The following is a 9958-nucleotide window of genomic DNA, read 5'->3' as shown; positions in this document are numbered from 1 at the left end:
GAAATTTACGCTATTATAAAGTCATGAGGCATGGGAATCATGGAAACGTTGCAGAGTGGATTTGGAATTGGCTAGCTCACATGAGGCAGATGGTGGTAGTACTTGGAGTGTAATCTGCCTGGAGGTCAGTGACTAATGGTGTTCCACAGTGATCTGGGAACCCCTGCTCTTCATGATTTTCATAAATGACTTTGAGGAGGAAGTGCAGCAGACAGTAATACTGCTGAAATTCTTAAATATGACAGCTAGAAGCTAACAATTTATAGATTAATTAGCTCATCACCCATGTTTGAAAACAGAGTGAATGCTAGGGGATTTCAGAGCTGCTATCACTGTGACTGTCTTTAAGAAAGAAGTTAGAGGAATCTCCCTTCATTTTGCCACAGTTGGGTGGGCAGGTGGGTAGTTTGAGAGGAGCTGCTGCCCTTTGTCCACATACATTCTCTACCTACCCCACTTCATCAAGCATCTCCCAACCCACTCACTCCCAGGTCTGTGGGTCCCATTATGCACACTGACTTACCTCATCAGTCACCATAGACACTTACAGAACTGAACGAGACAGCTGCTTATCCATGCCAAGAAACTGCCTAAGAAGATGAATTGAATTGAGTAAACACAGCTACAGCACAGATTTCAGGAAGGAAACCCACTGGGGTGGACTGGGAATTACTTAATGGGTTGAAAATAGATGGCAGAGACTCAGCCATTCAGGTTCAGCTTCTTCCCCTCTGCCATCCAATTCCTAAATGGTCTTTGGAACCCGTGAGCACTTCTTCACTTTTTAAATATATATTATTTTAGTTTTTGCTGAATTTTTACTCTACGTATACTGTAGTTGATTGATTTTTTTTCTTCTATATTATGTATTCCATTGAACTGCAGTTGCTGAGTTAACCCATTTCATGACGCATTTGATATTTCCCGTTGAGACTCTATATGGAAGACTGTGAAGGACAGGCCCTCTCACCCAAGGAAGCATTTGGAGCAAGTGTACAGAGCACTGATGATTTGCCACATTGGTTCCTGGATAGCAGATATGTTCAAGATTCAGATTTATTTGTCACGTGTACATTAAAACATACAGTGAAATGCATCGTTGTATGTTGTATGAAGAATGGCTATGCAGATTAGGCATATAATCTCTGGAGAGGATGAGACGTAACGGCTTTTAACAAATACAAGGTTATTAAGGGGTCTGAAGTGTAGGTGCTGAATTAACTTCTCGACGAGGACCAGTGGACAGTCTCAAAGCCAAGGATTACTCTTGCAGGACGAAGGTGAAAAAAATTTCAGTCAGACGATATTGAAACTTTGAAATTCTGTACTCAGGAGGCTCATTCTCTGAGAATATTCGGGTCAGACGTTAACAGAGTTTAGACATTAAAGAAATCAGGAAAGTGGGTTAGTTCATTGAGGTTAACAAAAATCTTTATAAAATGCTGGAGCAAGCACAATGAACAATTTTTCACATTCTCTAAACGCCCATACTGACATATAAAATAACATGCAGTGAGATTTCAGGGAAGTATTTCAACAGCCAAGTAATTACTCATTGTAGATTAATAGTTCAATTCATTATGAATTTCTTGATTTTGTAGATACTTTCCTCTTAAACAACAACCATCATACATCCCTTACTAGAAAAGAAGGGGAAAAATCATTTGATTTTATTTGCACCGCATGGAAAATTGCTCTTGATACCAGGAATTTCTAAAAAGAGTCGAAACTCTATTTTAGCCGAGAAGCTGCATCTTCAGTGGACATATTATTCATCGACTTGCATCTAATTGGTTCTTGTTCTCTCGCTCCATAAAATGAGTCCTTTCATTGGCTAGGCTGGTTGGCAATCATCGTTTCCAGGGTTTGATTGTCGCCGTGCTTCTTGAATGGGGCATGAACACGGACAGAGAGCCGTCACTGAATCTACAGCATTGCATGTGAGTCTCTTTACCTTTCTCGCTTGCGGCATTCATCCATCCAGCTAGCTATACTCGCTCCTCTTCATAGACCCTGAACAAATCACCTGTGGTGGAAATTCGGCCAATTTATTTCATAATCATTCACTTCAATTCGCAACATGCGGTTAGATTTACGCGGGCTTATATGAGTCTTTGTGCGTATTTTTTTTTTGGCTGAATTATTCAAGCTCATTGTGTCGCCGATGCTTGTAATTTAAATAACACTAATGTGAATTCATGCTAATACTAGTGTTATTAGCAACATCAGTGCATTTTGTTATGTGGACTAAAGGTGAACTGATACATTGTAGTATTTAGGAAGGGTTAGTCTGTTAGGAAGGTTAGATTGCTGGTTTTAAAACATTACTCTTTAAAATAACACCAAACGCAATGTAATACGAATTGGAAAAACAGTGATCTGGAAGTAATATGCTTCTTTTACAAAGACTGTTTGCAGAGGTTACTACAGGTCATTTCGGTTGCCTTCGTTTTACATGGTCTAACAGGTGCTTGGCACTTATTCAAACGGCAAGGTTCTGGTAATATCTTGTAAATTAACCTCGACTGCTCCTTTAAGGTGCTGCCTTCCTGCTCTTGACACGGGAGAAATTCCACACTTGGTCACGCGTTTTCGTGTATCTGGCAGAGAGTCAACGTGCTCGTAATTTCCTGGACAGTTCAGTGTGATGAATTGACGTCATTGCTCGTACAAAGTTAGCTGGTTTTCCAATTTTTTAGACGAAATATGTATTCTGAACGAAACTTTTATTTTGCTTACCCCTATTATTGAACCAGCATTTTTTTTCCTTAGGTGAGTTCTAACATGAGAACATAAAGGTGGGGGGGGGGGGGTGTACGATATTCAGCCATTTGTACTGTAGTGTGTCATTCGACAAAATCTCACACCAGTTTCCTATGCTAATCCTGGTTTCCACAATATTAAAAAAATCTACTGATCTGTCTTTCGGATATATTCAGCCACTGGTTTCCTGGGTAACAAATTCAAAGGATGTGATTGCACTGGAGAGAATGCGGAGGACATTAACCAGAATGGACAGGACGGCTTCAGTTATGGAAAGAGATTAGATAAACTGGGTATGTCTGCTTGGCGTGATGGGGGCTGCCGGTTATTTAATAGTATATATGATCATGAGGGGCAGAGATAGTAAAACGTTAATTGGTCTGATAAGAACATCAAGAACAGGTGGACAGAGATTTAAAGTGAGGGGTAGGAGACCTAAGCAGGTATTTTTTTTAACCCAGAGAGTGGTTAGAACATAGAACAGTACAGCATAGGAACAGGCCATTTGTCCCACAATGCCCTGCCCAGCCAGATGAAAAACAAATTAAAAACACCCACACATCCTTCCTCCCTACACCACGTCCATATCCCTCCATCTTCCTTGCATCCTTGTGCCTATCCAAACCTTTCTTGAAAGCTGCTGATGTATTTGCCCCTCACACTATAGCGGGCAGCGTATTCCAGGCATTCATGACTCACTGAGTAAAAAAACTTGCCTCTCGCCTCCCCCTTGAACCGACCTCTTTCCTTCAATGCATGCCATCTGCTATTAGACATTTCTACCCCAGGAAACTAATGCCCTCTGTCCATTCAATATATCTGATTGATATATAGAATGTGCTTTTAGATACAATTTCTATGTTTAGGAGGCATTTAGACAGGCAAGACTTCAAATGGGTAGAGGCAGATGGAATTCATGTTGATGGGTAAAATGTTGGGATGAATGTGGTGAGATAAAGAGTTCACTTTGTGTTGTACAGCTATGACTCAAATTCGCTACTCTTTGGTGAAGAACCTGCATCATGAGTTTGCCTTGAATGGCCAGCTCTCCATCTTGAAAAGATCATTCCATATGCTAGACCTGATAGCCAGAGAAAATATTACGTCTACATCTATTTTTTCACGTCCAGTTAACATTTTGAGTTCTTGAAAGATGCCTTGCCATTTAAAATTTAAGAATATAGGCCCAGTGTGCTTTATCTCTGAGTGATACACATAATGTGCTGGAGGAACTCAGCAGGTCAAGCAGCATCCACGGAGAGGAATAAAGAGTTGATGATTCAGACTGAAACCCTTCATTAATGGGTGTTGCCTGGTCTGCGGAGTTCCTACAGCATTTTGAATGTGTCATTCTGGTTTTTCAGCATCTACAGATTATTTTGTATTTATCATTTGCTCTTTCTGTTCACATTGGACAACTCAGCCCCAATTCCACCAACCAATATAGTGCATCTTCATTGTACTCTTGTCATTCCAGTACATCATTCTGTCCTCATTAACCTTTTAAAAATATCTATAGGACTTGACAAGCCAAAACAGAGCTAAGCCATTTCCTTTGCTGAAGAGTCCTAGGTGTCATGGTCTCAAAATAAGGGCTGAAATAAGGAGAGATCTCTTCACCTGATGCTTGGTGAATCCTTGGAAATTTCTGCCCCAAGGGCTGTGAGGACTTAGCCATTGATCTTATGCAAAATTAAAATTGGGGGATTTTTGTTTATGGCAGGACCGGGCAGGATAATGGTAATGGGATAGACAGTCAGCCATAATGGAATAGTGGAGCAGATTCAATGACCTGAATGTCCTAATTCTGCTCCAATGTCTTATGGTCTTGTGTTTTGTAGGAGAAGATTTTTATTCTACTTCTATATCTGATACTGTTATATTTTTATGTACTTCTATATATGTAGTCATGCATGAGCAATTTCTCTCCAAAATAATGTCATTGTCTTGTAATTTTAGAATGGAGCAGTTCAAGTTTCTACCTTCCAACATTTTTTTTACTGGATGTTTATTGTAAAAGACTTATTTTTATTTGGATGATTATTCACAAACGCATAAAGGGGAAATAAAGATGACTTCTGCAAGAAGTTAAATGAGAATATGTTGTTGCTGTTACTAAAAACAAAAAAAATTGCATTTAGAGTATAAATCACAATATTGAGGAAATTGCCAGTAAAGTGAAGAGACCTGGTGGAATTCTCATTAAGAATGTGTGTTTGCTTTGCACTGTGACTTGTACTTTGTGAAGCTTTATGTGGAGCTTTTTACCTGAGACTGTCTTATACCAGCTGTTCTGCCCAAAGTTTTAGTAGCATCAACGTGGCAGTATTATTCTTTGGCCTCTCCTCCTGTTCCCATTAAGGTGCCTTGGAGTCCACGTATTGTTTTATGGCCTCCTTATTACAAACCTTCTAAACTACCTTTTCCCCTGTAAATGGATCCAACCTGAAGGTTCTTGTGCTGAGATTCTACCTCCTTTCAATCGCCATGCTCTTCACAGAGTTTGCTGATCTTTTGTCTTCTTCAAAGTTCTTTCTCTTTATCACTGAACACATTCAGAGGTAAAGATCTCCCTCATTCCCTATCAGGTAGGATGCACTTAGATACTACTCTCAGACTTCACTCTCCCTTTCACCAAATTCACAAATGCACCCTCAGATTAACTCAACTTCTCTTCTGCTAATGCTCTTGCTCCCAGCAGAACTAACACTTTCCCATGCTGGTTGTTGTCCTGAATGGGACTCTCACCATCATTTTCCCTCATTCCAGGTAGTGCAGAGTATATGGTGTGCAACAAGTTTGGTTTGTTCATGTCAAGAGCCATTGGGCCTCTCTCTTCAGGATTATTCCTCACTTTATTCCCCATTGCCAATCAGTAATTAAAGGTTTTTCCCTTCCATTCCATTTTCCGTGTGCAAAATTTGTTCATCAGAAGCAACTGCTACCTGCTAGAAGAACTTAGCAGGTCAAGCAACATCAGTAGGAGGAAGGGAATCAATTCTGATGTGGGGTTTCTAAGTACGATAGAATCATTGAAAAGCGATACACAAATAGACGTGAAAAAGAAGACAATCTGTACAAATACTAAGTTTGAGTCCATGAAAATGATTCCATAGTTTGTGGAATTAGTTCAGCGATAATGTGAGTGAAGGCTGGATCAGGAGCCTGATGATTGATGGGTAATAACTGTTCCTGAACCTGATGTGGTATGGGATCTAAGGTGCCTGTATTTTCTTCTCTATGGCAGTAGCAATAAGACAGCATGGCCTGGATGGTGGGATTCCTTGATGATTTTGAACCAAAATGTTGGCAATTCCTTTCCTCCTACAGATGTCACTTAAACCACTGTTTGTCTCATAGATTGTTGTTCCAGATTTCAGCAGTCTCTTGTATCTCCCCTGTTCACTTTAAGTCATTTAAAAGGTTTTCAAGATGGTGGCTAAAATCCTGAGAAAACAAATTTATTCAAAGGCAATATAGAGTTTAAAAACATCAATAAACTAGCAGCAGATTTTCAAACACAACATTGAGCACAAAAATTGCATTTGTTCATTTGAACGTCCCAAAAACATTTAAGAATTTGCATATTATTAGCTCATTCTTGGCTTTTCTTATATAAAGTGTGACAGTTCAAAGACTTTGCAATTCATTTTTATTTAATGTACAACAGAACCTTGGGCATTATGTTTTGGCAACAATTTTGCTGTATAAGCACCAACTGTTTTTTCAGTGTGATGCAGTCAATCACTAATACTCAGTGGCAAGTTTCAAAATGATTTCAAATAAAAGCACATAATTCATCATGAATTAAGTTTGAAGAAAGTGGCTTTACTTCCTACTTTTATTAAACAGGAAATATTATAGGAGGGAGGAATGCTTCCAACGCACTATCTAAATATATGATTCACAGATTACCATTCAGGTTTCTGAGCTCGGGAAATAGTTGAATGCTGTGTTTGTTATGAGACATTGGTTCTTTGTCACTTGCTTTCCAATCCGCTGGAGACAGTCACATAGTCCCTAGCTATTCAGCTGCATTTTGTTCCTGTTGGTGATTGAATGACACCAGCTGTCATTACACTTGTCTACAGACTTCATCTGGGAATTTTGAGCCAGAATTTGTGTAATTATAGAATTATTTCAAAGAAGTGCAGATGAGGTGGGGCCTATATAAGAAACTGTATTTTATTACCAATTGGATTGAAGATTTGTTAATTTCTTGACAGAACCAGAAATTAACTTGGACCAATGGAGTTTCTATTGATAGTTGTGTGTCTGCAAATGAGTTGGATATAGAGCAGAGAGTAGACAAGCTGATGGTTATTTTCAATAATGTCAGTTTATTTCTTCATTAGGAAGAATGGGGAAAACAAATTTCTGAAGGAAACTGTAATGATTTCTTCCAAAACAAGCAATTTGGAAGAAATGCAAGGGAATAAGAATAGTTAAACAGTTTACCCTTCAAAGCAATCTACAGTGATGCAGTCGCCAACCTGATTCATAGCAGGCAGGATTGTTCACTCCCATGTTATCTTAGAATGACACATGTTACTTCAGAACTGTTGATTCAGACCCAGACTTGCATTGTGAGGCTCTTGCTGCTTATTTTTCTATCAGAATAAACTGAACCTTATGTCAGTTGGCTGCACCTCATTGGGAGACTCCAACTTGAAAGGTATGTAAATTTGGGCAATGGTTACAGTTGCCTCAAAATAATGTTATTAATCGGTTTAGATAATTATCCCCCGACCATAAAATACTCTGTATAAACAGAATTTGGATATTCTGCCCATCAGATTGGCCCCTTTTGTTCTGGAAGTTCAGAGTCTCATTCTTCCATATTACTACTGGTAATGTATTTTTTACAGGCCATATTTCTTTCATCTATTGCTCTTTTTCTCCTCACTCTTTAATCTGCTTTTTCTTAATCCCTCCTTTACTCCTTTCCCTCTTTCTTTGTAACTATGTCCCTGTTGTAGTCCTACCTGTAAAGCTGCCCTGACTCGCTCAGTGCGGCGCGTATATCTTGGAGGATTTTTCAGTCAATTGGTTGAGTCTAGCAGGCATTCAGAGTGTTGCATGTTGGAGCAGTTTCAGCAACTGAGCAGATCCACGGAAATATCAATGGAGGTACTTGGATAACTATTGAACTTCCATCATTGCTACCACAAAATTTAGGCCATAATATCAGATAAGTACAGACAGAAAATCACATGGATTTTTGTTTTTAGAAAGGACTTCCTTGTAAAAGTAAATTTTTATTATCTGGTTTAACAGTGGCAATTAAGATGTACCATAAAGTTAAAGTTTGCTGATATTGGAAAGAAGAAGCCCTAACATTATGTGGCAAGTTTAGACTCCATACATTGCATAAATAGTCTTGGATGTTCAATTTTTTAGTGCTAGGAATGTCTTTTTTTTTCCCCAGGAATGGGATGCATTGGGAGCTGCTTTTCATCAGTTGCTTGGGAGAGTTTCTTTTCTGCTCTGGATTATGTGGCTAATGATATCATTTCCTGTGCAATGTTGTCTTTGTGTATGGTTAGGAGAAATTAATGGAGTTCAGATGGTTCATTCCAGAAGGAGTAACATTGGCGGTAAAACATTCATTTTATTGATTTTAATAATGTCTAAAAAGCAGCATTATATCACCATGGTTGGTGGGGCAGGTGATATTTCTGTATCAAAGGAGGTGTGGAAGTGCTCCCTCCTTCGAGTAGCTGGCAGGTCACCCTTGGGCAAGGTGTAGCAGCTGCTTCATCCCCAACCCCTGATCAGGGTCACGTGAAACAATGGGAGCAGGTGGTGGATGTCACAGTTCCTGGTTATGTGAACACTAACATCAGGCAGACCATCTCTGAAGAGTACTGATAATGGCTAGGATCGTCTGTCTTGTAAAGACACTGCTCAGGAGGCAGTAATTGCAAGCCACTTCTACTGAAGAATTTGCCAAGAACAATCATCGTCATGGAAAGACCATGGTTGCCCATGCCATAAAACACAGCACATAATGAATGAATGAATGATACAAATTAACCTATTAAAGTATGATAGTTTTAACATTTGAAAATCAATGTATTGATAACACAGAAGCTGGAACAGGCCAACAAGCATGAGTGTTAGTTGTTCAAGACTTTAATTATGTTTCGACAAGTTTTAGACCATAAGCTATAGGAGCAGGATTAGGCCATTTGTCCCATTGAGTCTACTCTGCCATTCCATCATGGCTGATCCAATTTGTTTTCTCAGCCTCAATCTCTGGCCTCCCCACATCTCTTCATGCCCTGACCAATCAGAATCTATCAACCTCTGCCTGAAATGTACATAAAGACTTGGCCTCCACAGCTGCTTGCAGCAAAGAATTCCACAGATTCATCATTCTCTGGCTAAAGAAATTCCTCCTCATCGCAGTTCTAAATGGACATCCCTCTATATTGAGGTGGTGTCCTCTGGTCTTAGACTCTCCCAGCATAGGAAACATCCACTCAATCAATGCCTTTCATCATTTGATAGGTGTCAAGGAGGTCACCCCTCATTCTTCTGAATTATATGTCAAGCCATTTCATCCTGGAATCATTTTTATGAACTTCCTTTGAACCCTTTCCAAATTCAGTATATCCTTTCTAAGATGAATTGCTCACAATACTCTGTGATTTTTATCAATATTACATCTTTACATTTAAATTCAAGACCACATGAAATGAATGCTAACATCACATTTGCCTTCCTCACCACAGACTCAACCTGCAAATTAAACTATAGGGAATCCTGCACAAGGACTCCCAAGTCCCCTTGCACCTTAGTTTATTTTTTTTAATTTTATTGCTGTTTAGAAAATAGTCAACCCTCTCATTTGTTCTACCGTGGTGAATGACGATAAACTTCCTGACACCCTATTCTATCTGCCATTTTTTCCCATTCTCCTAATCAGTCAAAGTCCTTCTGTAGCCTCTCTACATCCTCAAAACTACCTGCCTCTCCACTGATCATATCATCTGCAAATCTTGCAACCAAACCATCAATTCACTCATCCAAATCATTGACATACAAGTCAAATTGGTCCCAACACAGACCCCTGTGGAACACCACTCGTCACTACCAGCCAACCAGAAAAGGCTCTTTATTCCCACTCTGTCTCCTGCCAATCAACAACTTCTTTATCTATACTGGAATTTTTCCTGTAATACAATTAGCT

The 9958-nt window shown here is 39.3% G+C and overlaps 1 protein-coding gene across 5 annotated transcripts in view; it reads left to right on the top strand.

The window, feature by feature from the left end:
• The first annotated feature begins 1879 nt into the window (after positions 1 to 1879).
• The window catches only part of slco4a1 (solute carrier organic anion transporter family, member 4A1), a 210291-nt gene continuing 202212 nt past the window's right edge, over positions 1880 to 9958 (top strand). For 3 of the 5 annotated variants that reach the window (XM_059980750.1, XM_059980755.1, XM_059980756.1), the window contains exon 1: positions 1880 to 1940. The gene's annotated coding sequence lies outside the window, so the exon portion shown is untranslated. Of the gene's footprint in view, positions 1941 to 3015; positions 3057 to 9958 lie in introns of those variants that run through there. The other 2 variants (XM_059980758.1, XM_059980752.1) reach the window with 2 other exon arrangements.

This window comes from Hypanus sabinus, chromosome 9 (assembly GCF_030144855.1).
Source record: "Hypanus sabinus isolate sHypSab1 chromosome 9, sHypSab1.hap1, whole genome shotgun sequence".
Taxonomy (NCBI): domain Eukaryota; kingdom Metazoa; phylum Chordata; class Chondrichthyes; order Myliobatiformes; family Dasyatidae; genus Hypanus; species Hypanus sabinus.
This window is presented reverse-complemented; position numbering and strand designations above follow the sequence as displayed.